This window comes from Lathyrus oleraceus, chromosome 6, assembly GCF_024323335.1.
Source record: "Lathyrus oleraceus cultivar Zhongwan6 chromosome 6, CAAS_Psat_ZW6_1.0, whole genome shotgun sequence".
Lineage (NCBI taxonomy): Eukaryota > Viridiplantae > Streptophyta > Magnoliopsida > Fabales > Fabaceae > Lathyrus > Lathyrus oleraceus.
Window position 1 is genome coordinate 451,701,090 of NC_066584.1, and position 12,313 is coordinate 451,713,402.

Consider the following 12,313-nt stretch of genomic DNA (forward strand, 5'->3'; position numbering starts at 1 on the left):
AGAGGACTGGTTAGTAATTCATACCTTCTATAATGGTCTCTTGTACAACACAAGGTTAGCAATAGACGCCGCCGCGGGTGGTGCGCTTATGGATAAACCCTACGCTGACGCTTATCAACTTATCGAGAGCATGGCCCAAAACCATTATCAGTGGGGAAGCGACCGAACAATGGTAGAAAAACCTCAAACAAAAGGAGGCATGTACGAGATAAGTAGCCTTGATCATGTTAATGCAAAAGTGGATGCTCTTGCCCAGAAAATTGAAAGTTTAAATGTATCACCTCCAGCCACCGTGGTTGCCGTAACTCAAAATTGCGAAGTCTGTGGAATTCAAGGTCACACTCCTACAGATTGTCAACTCCTAACAGGAATCCAAGCAGAGCAAGTGAACTATGCTCAAGAAATCCCTACTCGCATACCTATAACTCAACCTGGAAGAACCATCCTAATTTTTTATATAAGAGTAATAATGCTTTATACGCACCAGGTCAAGCTCCCAGTCAAGCCCCAGCTATACCTCCCGGATATCAAAAGCCGACCCCATCTACACCTAACAATAACGTTCCTAGGAAATCCAACTTGGAAATCATGATGGAGAACTTCATCGCTTCCAACTTGAGAAGACCATTCTTAGCAACCGTCGGTGCTATCATAGACGTAAAACGAGGATGACTCACTTTCGAAGTAGGAGAAGAGAAAATTGAGTTCATTCTTTCCAAATTTTCGAAAGCACCTGCAATAGATGACACATGTTACTTCATGGATATCATCGATGAATGCATAAAAGAAACGGAATTAGGAAATGACGAATTGTCTAACTGTCGTGTAGAAGATAGACTGAACCAATGTTTAGCAATAACATCGGATCCTACGCAATGCCTTAAGAAACCAACCCTCGACCTGAAAACACTTCCCAAAAATCTGAGATATGAATTCATAGACTCAGAACTTGAACAACCAGTGATAGTCAATGCAGACCTAGGAAAACTCGAAACCGAAAAACTCCTACATATCTTAAGAAAATATCCAACCGCACTAGGATACAACATCACCGACCTTAAAGGGATAAGTCCTTCTATTTGTATGCACCGCATCATGCTAGAAGAAGACTGTAAAACTTCTAGGGAACATCAGAGGAGACTAAACCCGATCCTGAGTGAGGTAGTAAAGAAGGAAGTAATGAAATTATTAGAGGCAGGTATCATATATCCTATATCTGATAGCAAATGGGTTAGCCCTGTACACGTAGTACCAAAGAAAGGGGGTATAACCGTGATCGAAAATGAAAAAGGAGAAACTATAACCAAACGAATCGAATCGGGATGGAGAATGTGAATTGACTATAGGAAGCTAAATAAAGCAACCCGAAAAGATCATTTTCCTTTACCATTCATAGACCAGATGTTAGAACGACTAGCCAAGCATTCTCATTTCTGCTATCTAGACGGTTACTCAGGCTTCTTTCAAATACCAATTCATCCTGATGACCAAGAAAAGACAACGTTCACATGTCCTTCTGGTACCTTCGCTTATCGATGAATGTCGTTTGGCTTGTGCAATGCTCCTGCAACCTTCCAAAGGTGCACGATGGCAATATTCGCCGATTTTCTCAAAAACATCATGGAAGTCTTTATGGATGACTTTTCCGTATGCGTACAAAGTTTCGAAGAATGTCTTGAAAACCTAGAAAGAGTTCTAGAACGATGTGTAAAAGTAAACCTAGTACTTAATTGGGGAAAATGTCACTTTATGGTACAAGAAGGAATTGTTTTAGGACACATCATATCAAATAGAGGAATTGAAGTAGACAAAGCCAAAATAGAAGTAATCGAAAACCTTCAACCTCCGAAAATTGTGAGAGAAGTACGAAGCTTCTTAGGACATGCCGGTTTTTACCGACGATTTATTAAAAATTTCTCTAAAATAACTAAACCTTTAACCGGATTATTAATGAAAGATGCTGAATTCATCTTCGATAATAAATGTTTAGAAGCATTTCAAACACTTAAACAAGCATTGACCTCCGCACCCATAATGCAGACTCCGGATTGGAATGAACCATTCGAAATAATGTGTACGCAAGTGACTACGCCGTAGGCGCTGTTTTAGGACAACGAAGGGATAAAAAACTTCATGTCATATATTATGCGAGTAGAACTCTAGATGAAGCACAAATGAATTACGCCACGACCGAGAAAGAATTTTAGCAGTAGTATTTGCACTAGATAAATTTCGTTCCTACTTGGTCGGAGCTAAAATAATCGTTTACACTGACCACGCTGCCATTAAGTACATCTTAACAAAAAAAGACGCTAAACCTAGACTCCTAAGGTGGATCTTGTTGTTACAAGAATTTGATTTGGAAATCAAAGATAAAAAAGAAACTGAAAACGTAGTAGCAGATCACCTCTCTAGACTTGAAAACCTGGAACCGGAAAGAACATCGATCAATGATGATTTCTCGTACGATAAACTTATAGCTAATTTGGAAGAAAATAGAGGTGATGAACAGGTATAGACCACCTTGGCTGTATGCGTTACACCATGGTACACTGATTTTGTCAATTATTTAGCCGCCGGAGTGGTTCCACTTGATTTATCCTACCAACAAAAGAAACGATTCTTCCATGACATAAAACATTATTACTGGGATGACCCTTTACTTTTCAAAAGAGGCCCCGATGGTATTTTCCGCCGGTGTATACCTGAAGAAGAGGTAGAAAGTATAATCCAACATTGTCATTCCGCTCCTTATGGTGGACACGCAAGTACATCCGAGACCTGCTCTAAAATCCTACAAGTCGGTCTTTATTGGCCAAACATATGGAAGGATGTGCATGCTGCTGCCAAGAAATGTGATAGGTGTCAACGCACAGGAAACATATCTAGACGTGACGAGATGCCACAAAAAGGCATTTTGGAAGTAGAAGTTTTCGACGTGTGGGGAATAGATTTCATGGGACCTTTTCCACCTTCTTTCGGTAACAAGTACATACTCGTAGCGGTTGACTACGTATCAAAATGGATTGAGGTTATAGCTTACCCAACAAACGACACACGAGTAGTAACTAGACTCTTTAAGAATATAATCTTTCCAAGATTTGGTGTCCCAAGAATAGTCGTCAGTGATGGTGGATCACATTTCATATCTAAGATACTCGAAAAATTATTGTTTAAGTATGGCGTAAAACATCGAGTAGCAACACCTTACCATCCTCAAACCAGTGGGCAAGTGGAAGTATCTAACAGAGAAATTAAACAGATATTGGAAAAAACAGTCGCTACATCAAGGAAAGACTGGTCATCAAAATTACCCGAAGCTTTATGGGCATATCGAACCGCTTACAAAACTCCCATAGGAACAACCCCATTTAGGCTTATTTATGGTAAATCTTGCCACCTCCCAGTAGAGTTAGAACATAAGGCCTATTGGGCTATTAAAAATTTAAATTTAAACTATAAGGCCGCCGGTGAAAAGCGAATCCTTGATATAAACGAATTAGAGGAACTTAGACAAGACGCATACGAAAATGCCAGAATCTACAAGGAAAGAACGAAAAAATGGCATGATAAACGTATATCAAGAAAAACTTTCAAACAAGGCGATGTAGTCCTTTTGTTCAACTCTAGACTTAAGTTATTCCTAGGAAAACTACGCTCTAGATGGTCAGACCCTTTCCAAGTCACTAATGTCTTTCCTAGTGGGGCTGTGGAAATTAAGGGAAAATCTATTGAAGCATTTATCATAAACGGGCAGCGTCTGAAACATTATCACTATGATGAAAACAATGAAGACTCGCAAGTCCTGCACTTAGACGTATTGTCTCCAAAATTTATAGATTAACATTTAATGCTTTTATGTCGAGCTTGCGACATTAAACAAAGCGATTCGTGGGAGACAACCCACAACTTTCTATTTTATTTTCTATTTTTATTTTATTTTTTCTTTGATTATTCTTTTTGATTTTATTCAGTATCCATTCTTCATTTATTTTATTTTATAAAAAAATTCTTCTTTTCTCCTTTCGGCATCTGGCCAAATCCTGACTAAATTCTTGTTTTTCTTTTCTTTAGTTAACATTAACCTGATGGGACATATTGATCGTATGGGTATAAAATTCAGAGGGAGAGCTCAGAGACAAAAATTTGAAGAACTAGCAAAGAGAGAGATGCACCCAAGTTTATATGCTGATGATTGGGCAATGACTGCCCTTGGACTAAGAGAGAGTGTCCTGTATCTGCTGAGTCAAATAGGGTGGGAAACCACTCCTATTCGAAGACAATTTGTCACTTACCGGAGGCTAACTCTAGAATTCCTTAGCTCCCTGATGTATCTACCAAACCATGGAAAAGGAATAAGCCGAGGTTTCATTCAGTTCAGGATGTTCAACATGGAGTATCAGTATAACATTCAAGAATTTACTAACCTTTTAGGGTTCCCTACTTCTTTTGATACATTCACCATGAGCCAAGAAGACCTTTTTGAATATAGAGAGCTTGAGCATTTTTGGGGAAGTTTGACGGGAAATGACGACCCTGAGGAACACGAGTTTCTTTTTGGAAACATACATAACCCGATTTTTCGTTATTTCCACAAGATCCTAGCACACACTCTTTTTGGGAAGAAATCAAACATTACCAAAGTATCACGTGATGAACTCTTCATAATATTTTGTGCTTCCCAGAACCGTCCAGTGAATGGTGCCACTTATATGTTGGCGAGTCTTGACCGCCTTATTCAAGATGACCGTGCACCGATCCTAATAGGAGGATTGATAACTATGATTGCTAATGCTATTGGACTGCGCCAACCCATGCTTGACTTGAACCCTTTTTGTGGCATTGAGCCTATGAATATACCTTTCCTTTTCAACACTATGTTTATAAGAAACCTTGGACCTGAAGAGTTTGAACTAATAATTAATAACCAAGTTCTTTACCTATTCACCATGCCTAGTCCGATGACTAGTGTCCATAACCGAAATAATTGGCTCTACAACCTGAATGGAATACCTTCTCCTGTTAGATCTGTTGAATCCATCCAAGATTATGAGATTTGTGACGACCAAATTCCTTATGCTGAGTCTGATCCACAGACACCAACTGGTTACCAAGATGTTGCCTCTCCACCTCATCCTATCCCGCCCGCAGAATCGGCAATACCTGATCATAGACATCATATGCCCGGAACTGATTATAACACCGCCATTCAAGCCTTGATGTCAGAACAAGATGCCATTAGAGAAGAGTTAACTAATATGGGACATGAATTTCTGGGATACATGAGTAGTATGACAAATCAATTTCACGAGTTGCTAAACTGTGTCAATTCCTTTGCTCCTCCGGCCAGAGATCCTACAAGTGGCTAGAAGTTTTTAGTTAATTAGTTTTAGTTTTAGGCAATTTATAGTTTCGTTTAACATTGCTTTTAATTTGCTTTTCCATGTTTTCTTTTGTCTTCAAATGTTACATTATATTTATTAAAGCTATTTGCATTATTGGTTTATTTTATTTTATTTTGATTTATGCAATATCTACAATTACCAGTAATGATATTCACTATATGCTACTACTTACATAGCCTATTAGAGAAATATATATATATATATATATATATATATATATATATATATATATATATATATATATATATATATATATATACACTATGGTGTGTAGTAGAATAGCATACATGGCAATTCAAAAATATAACAATAGCAAATATAATAAACAAAAAAAAAAATTATTAATAAAAATAATTTATGAAACACCCACGTCAGCAGTCACGAGCGCCAGTGACCGTTGCAAGCTAACTGGTGTGACGAGCGTCACACAAGCCATCACGGTCGTCACACAAATGCACATGACGCCCGTAACACCTTCTGTCACGAGCGTGACAGCTTCAGAATAGGTGAACGTTGGGGACATGACCGTTGCTCCCCATCTTTTCATTTTTCCATTCAACTCACCTTTACTCCATCCCACTCACATTCATCCACATTTATCTTTCTCTCACCCACTCACCTTCCCAATTCCAAAAACTTTTCCTATAAATACCTACAATACCTTTCTTCCAACAAACCACTTCTATACAAATACATTTTCATCCCCTTTCCTTCTTTCAACCTACCTATAAACTATGGCAGAGAACCAACAATTCGGAAATATCATCTTCCGATCTGAAGATGATAACTATCAACGAGAGCAGTTCGATCGGTTCCAACAACGAGGTGTCGTCTCTACCAGGTATCCTGATTTAAATTGTTTACAAGAATTAGGATTACTTCAAGGTGTGCAATGGATGCTTCGGCTTTCTGATTTAACTTTTCTTTGCTCACAAAATCAACCTACCTACCCATCACTCACCTTAGAATTTTTAAGTTCTTATTCATACATCACTCCAACTGGTGAAGACGAGTACTTAACCGGTACCGCAACTTTCCGCATGTTCAACACCGAGTACTCACTATCCCAGGACCAGTTGAGTGTCATGCTACACTTTCCTGTAGGAGGCCAAGTCCATCCAAGAATCCCTCCGAACTCACAGTGGCACATAAATGCCTTCGACCTCTTTAGAAAAATATCCGGTGTGGAAACCAATAACTGGGATGCACTACTTGCTTCACACATACATAACCCCACTATCCGGTATTTTATCCGCATTCTGTAAAACACCATTTTTGGTCGACCCAACAACAACAAAGTCAACGCGAAGGAATTATTCTTCCTCCACTGCGTCTTTGAAATGGATACAAAGGTAAACGCCGCTTCTTTCTTACTTCACCATATTCGTACCCTTTGTGCTAGAGGCCGCCAACCTTTTGTGATTGGAGGATTAATAACCACCATAGCACTTGGTCTGAATCTAGGGGACCGACTTCAAAATTTGCAATCTCTGCCACCCCTATTTATGGATATAAGTTAATGTCGCTCTAGCCGCTTAATCAAAAATAGGGTAGGCGGAAGGTATTATCTTATGGTGAATAACCAAGAAGTCCCAAGCGTTGTTTTGCCCAACATTGCCCTCACAGATGTCACCAACCCCGACCGATTCATCTATGATCTGAATGCTCCCGAAGCTACCGACCCTACACAAACAAACCCGCTCCAGGACGAGTTTGAGGAAATGGAGCAAGGTGATCAAGGTCCTGAACAACAGTCAGCCCCGCTTAACCCTTCCGATAATGCAACTGGTCCATCCTCCCGACGTCGTCGAAGAAGAAGGCCAGCAACTAATGATGACATCATGGATGCTATTGATGCCATGCAGGCGCAGAATAACAAAGTGATGCAACTGATGCGCCAGATGCAACAACAACAAGAAGCGAGGAATGCACTAACCGATCAGCGGTTCACTGACTTGCTCAACAGGTTTGATGACTTGGAAGTTCGTCAAAGATCACCGGGTCCGAGAACAAGAGGCGAAAGGCAGAGTTGAGTTTGGGTTCCCTTTTCTTTTCCTTTTCTTTTGTTTTCTTTGAAACATTGGGGACAATGTTTCATTTAAGTGTGTGGGGGAAAACTTTGTTTCAGTTATGATTACTTCTCTTTCAACATTCCTCTTTCAAGTATGTTATTTCCCTTTCATTGTTATTTCCCTTTTAATTTCTTAAAAAAAATATAATATATTTATTTCAAGTCGAGTCCCTAGTGTGAAAATTTTTATTATCTATTCCCCTCAATTTTCTCGAGCCATAACAAAAAATTCAACACACTCAATAAGTATAAAGGTTGCTTATTTTATCAAACTTGAGTAAAATTAAGACAAAAATTATTACCGCTCCAACACTCTAAAAACCTCAACATGTTAGATCGGGCTAAGTACCTATTATACCAATTCCTTGAACTTTTAGTTTTATAGTAACCCCGAGTAGTTTATACGAGAAGTCGGCACCATCTTAATAGCAAACTACATGGAGAGCCGATGAATATAAGTGAATGATTCCCAAAAACAGTATATTAAAAATCAGGTAATGCACTAATTAAGTTAGGTGATCCTTACCCGATCATTTAATCCAAAGGTTGCGGACCCTACAAAAACATTGTATGAACGATCCATTGTGAGTTGGTTCAGCGGTTTCTGGTGCTGAACTTGTAGGGCGGACTACGATCCGATCCCCCGCAATTTGCAATGGACTAAATAACGAAGTTATCCAACTTATGTACCAGAACTTCCAGCTAAAAAGGGGATCAGAATCGCTAACCGGTTACTCCACTATGTGCGCGAAAAGATAAAGGGCTTAATGTGATTTCGCTAGAATGAAAACGGGTGAAATAAGAGTAAAAGAACTAGGATAGCTATAATAGCATGACTCGAACTGGTTTGCATAAGGTGGGGTTATCTAGTGTAGTTACAGTAATTTGTGATGTTAAGATTAAGCTCAAGTTATTTTTAAACGAGATTTGCTTGCAACCTACTACGAATTGAGGTGTGTTTGGAAATTTCATCTGGCTAATATTTTAAACCGATTTATACATTGTATCTTGCTTAAGGACAAGCAAAAGTCTAAGTGTGGGGGAGTTTGATAACATGAAATAATATCACATTTTTGGACTTGATTTAATTAAATTATATTATTATTTGATCCGGTTTATTTTATATTATTTGATATTACTTGGTATTTTCCTTCTATTTATTTCAGGCGACATTATTTGAAGCATACGTGAAAAAGAAAGAAAAAGGGTGCAAAAAGAAGCATTCCACTAAAGCCCAGCCCACAACTACAAAGGAGAAGCGCTGTGATGTTGTGACGACCGCCACACAAGGCGTGACGAGCGTCACGCCCCTCTGCTCAGTGTTACGAGCGTAACACAGGGTGTGACGGACGTCACACCCCCACTCCTATTTTTTTTGGCTTTGACGCGTAACAGAAGCACGTTCGCCCTTTTTCTTCGCTTGACTTGTTGACACACGAGGAAACCTACTGAAGGAATTTTTGGGAAACGGTTACATGAGGGATGAATATAAATAGATCTTAAGTGGTGCCCTGTCTGCGTTCTCCTTTTTTTTCGCCGTGCAAGCTTTTACAGCAATATATTTTACAACATTCTACTTTCTTAGCATTTTTATTTCCTTTTCTTTTCTAGTTAATTTCCAAAGCATTGAATTTATTTTCTTTCACACTAGTTTCTACACCGGAAACTATTGTGTAGTTTTTACTGGATCTAACCTTACGTTAGGTCATAGTATTTTATTCCTTCGCCTTTATTTTCCTGTCCGAACGAAGATTGTGAAGAACAAATCCAACCGGTTTGTGGTGGAGTGTTCAAGCATCGAAGTTAGGGAACAACCAAGATTTCTATTAATTTTACAGGTTCATTAATTTATTGTTTTAATTTATATATGCTCTGTACTGCTGTTTATCTATACTGTTTGTCTGATATGGCTGTATTTAAGCATAATTATTGTTTAGGCTTGTTTAGCATGTCCGGCTAAATAAACTTAGATATCGGAATGTAAAGTAAGCGGAATAAAGGAATCAAAACTAAGTTGGTTTAAATTTATTTAAAAATATAGTCACTCTTTTTATGGTCTCAATTTACAGAGTTAATACCAAAGTTTTTGTACGAGAGTAAAGAACATAAAGAAGTTAAAATCAATAGAACGACGGTTTGAGCTTTTAACTGGACAGTGTAAATTGGACATTAACTTTAAATCAGGGCGAAAGCAATTTTTAGAGTTAATTAAATTCTAATCATTTTCAAAAAGTATTTTTAAAGGTTAAATGTGAGGACGAGAGTTAAGCATTTAAGTTTAATCATATAATCTAAGTCAACAGAGCGAGAGTTTGAGACGAGGGTGTTTAAACGGTTAGTATTTTAATAAAAATAATTTCTATAGATTCTATTATTTTCAAAAAGTGATTTTAGACTTAACTAAATAGTGAGAGCGTACGTTAATATAAAGTCATAGTCTGATTCAACAGAGCGAGAGTTTGAGAAAAGATTTTTAATCAATAGTGTCTACTGAAAAGACTTATTTTAAAACTAAGAAACCAACGAATATTTGATTCCCTAATTACGACGAACTACATACCGATATCCGCGTATTTGATATTTAATCTAGATCCGATTTTAGTTTTACTTTTCCCCCTAATCAACAAAGTATCATCCGCCTTAGCTTTACGAAGTAACCTTAGAAAAATGGTATATCGATTCATTAAGTCCCTGTGGGATCGATATCTTTTAAAACTACGTGATTAGACTGTGCACTTGCAGTTAATACCCCAATAGACTCATAAAGTCGCGATCAAGTGTTGTGTATCTTGATTAAAGCTGTTAAGCACAATCAAGAGTTGTTTGAAGTCATACTTCACCATTGTCTTTAAACTTAATTAAAGGTTGTAATCACTGAGGTGATTGAGGGGGAGTGAGTAGGAACTCTGGTCTTTGTTTTGATTGAAATTGCATTGGGTAGGTATTAAGTGATAGGATTAAACAGGTGGTTTAAGGCCTGAATTAATACTGCTAATAGTGGATTTTCTCCCTGGCTTGGTAGCCCCCAGACGTAGGTGTGTGTGACACCGAACTGGGTAAACATTTCCTTGTGTTATTTACTGCACTTTAAATTTAAGTTCTGCATCATTCTTGTCTGCGCAGAATTGGATGTCATAACATCCAATGTTGATCTTTGCTGTGTCTTTGTACCAGATGGACAGAACTGGGTGTTCTTCCATTCTATGGTGATATAGTAGCAGATGTCGTGACATCTGTGAATGTGTGCATATCAGTACTGAGTTTTAATTTGTATAATTGTCTTGCTGTATTAGTAACAATGTTGGATCAGATGTCATTACTTGGAGTAGAACATCTGAACTCTGACTACACCAGAATTTCAATAATCCTCAATTCGATCGTTTCTGAGTAAGAATTCAAATCAACTTGAACTTAAAATACAAACCCTAATACCCAAATTGATTATGTTGGGTAAGAATTCAAATAAACATCAACTTAAAATACAAACCCTAATATCCAAATCGAATGTTTCTGTGTAATAACTCAAATCAACTTGTTTTTGAGAAAATATAAATATTTGCATACGAACAACTACATGTGAAATGAGAGAATAACTTTAAACCATTGGATGGAGGAATAGAACAAAACAGATGAAAGTTTTTAATACCATTGGATGAACAACAAAACCAATATGAAACATATGAACGTTTGATCTGAAAGCTATAAATCGAACAAGAATACATATACAAAATTGGGTGAGGAAAGGTGATGGTTAAGATAAATAACATTTAGTTGATAATATTGACGGATGAACTGAAACGAACAAGATTTTAATCTGCACCATTGAAGAATATGGATGATAATATAGGAGAAAAAAAGAAAAAAAGATGGAGGATGCGGAATATATGAGTTAAAGATTTCAATTGAAAAATTAATTGTCAAATAAAAAATAGTTATAATTAAATGGATCCAACTTCAAATCAGTATCAAAAACTCTCACACTAGCTACAAATTTTCTCACAACACATATTTGCTCTAATATAATAAAAGCAAAATGAAACAACCTAGGCACATAAGCCAATAAAATACGGTGATGTTTTTACACGTTTCCACACAGAAGTCAGTTGATAGACTTCATCAAAAAGAATTGCACCAGCCGGGAATCGAACCCGGGTCTGTACCGTGGCAGGGTACTATTCTACCACTAGACCACTGGTGCTATTGATATATAGGCTTCTCTTCGATGAAATTGTAACTACCGAATATTGAATTGCATCCGAAATGTTTCTCAAACAAAGAAATAACTTTGGTTCTAGACAATTTTGAAATATAACATTGAGAAATTATGTGAAAAAGGGAGTTTAGAGAAGTAGATCCATGGTGAAAGAATTTTCTAATGGAACATGAGAGTCCAATGCAATTCTAGCCTTGATTTGGTAGGTAGGAGGGAAAAATTATGGATTTTGAAATTTAAAAAAAACTGGAAAAATTGGTATAGAATCCCTTTAAGTATCCGAGCAATCCGACAAATACTTAGGTATTCAATAACATAATGGGATATGCCGTAACAATAATTTTCATAAAAATAGACATGAAGTTCATAAATCTAGACAAAAAGGTATAGAATCTTGTTTTTGAAACACACGAATATAAATATATAATTTTCTTTTCTTTTAGTTTTTTCTCAATTTTTCTCTTTTATTTTGTATTCGACTCTTTTTGTAAATTATATAATTTTAGTTTAGTTTAGTTTTTTTTTCAATTTTTTTCAATTTTTATTATATTTAATTGTTTCTTAAGTTCTATCATTTAGATCTGAATTAAATTGCCATATATACTATATATATTCTAAAACAAA

The 12,313-nt window shown here is 37.0% G+C and overlaps 1 non-coding gene across 1 annotated transcript; it reads right to left on the reverse strand.

Annotated features, from left to right (window-relative positions):
* Window positions 1-11,603: 11,603 nt before the first annotated feature.
* On the reverse strand, window positions 11,604-11,674 carry TRNAG-GCC (transfer RNA glycine (anticodon GCC)). The gene has a single exon. It is a non-coding gene; the product is annotated as a tRNA-Gly (tRNA).
* Between the last annotated feature and the right edge of the window lie 639 nt (window positions 11,675-12,313).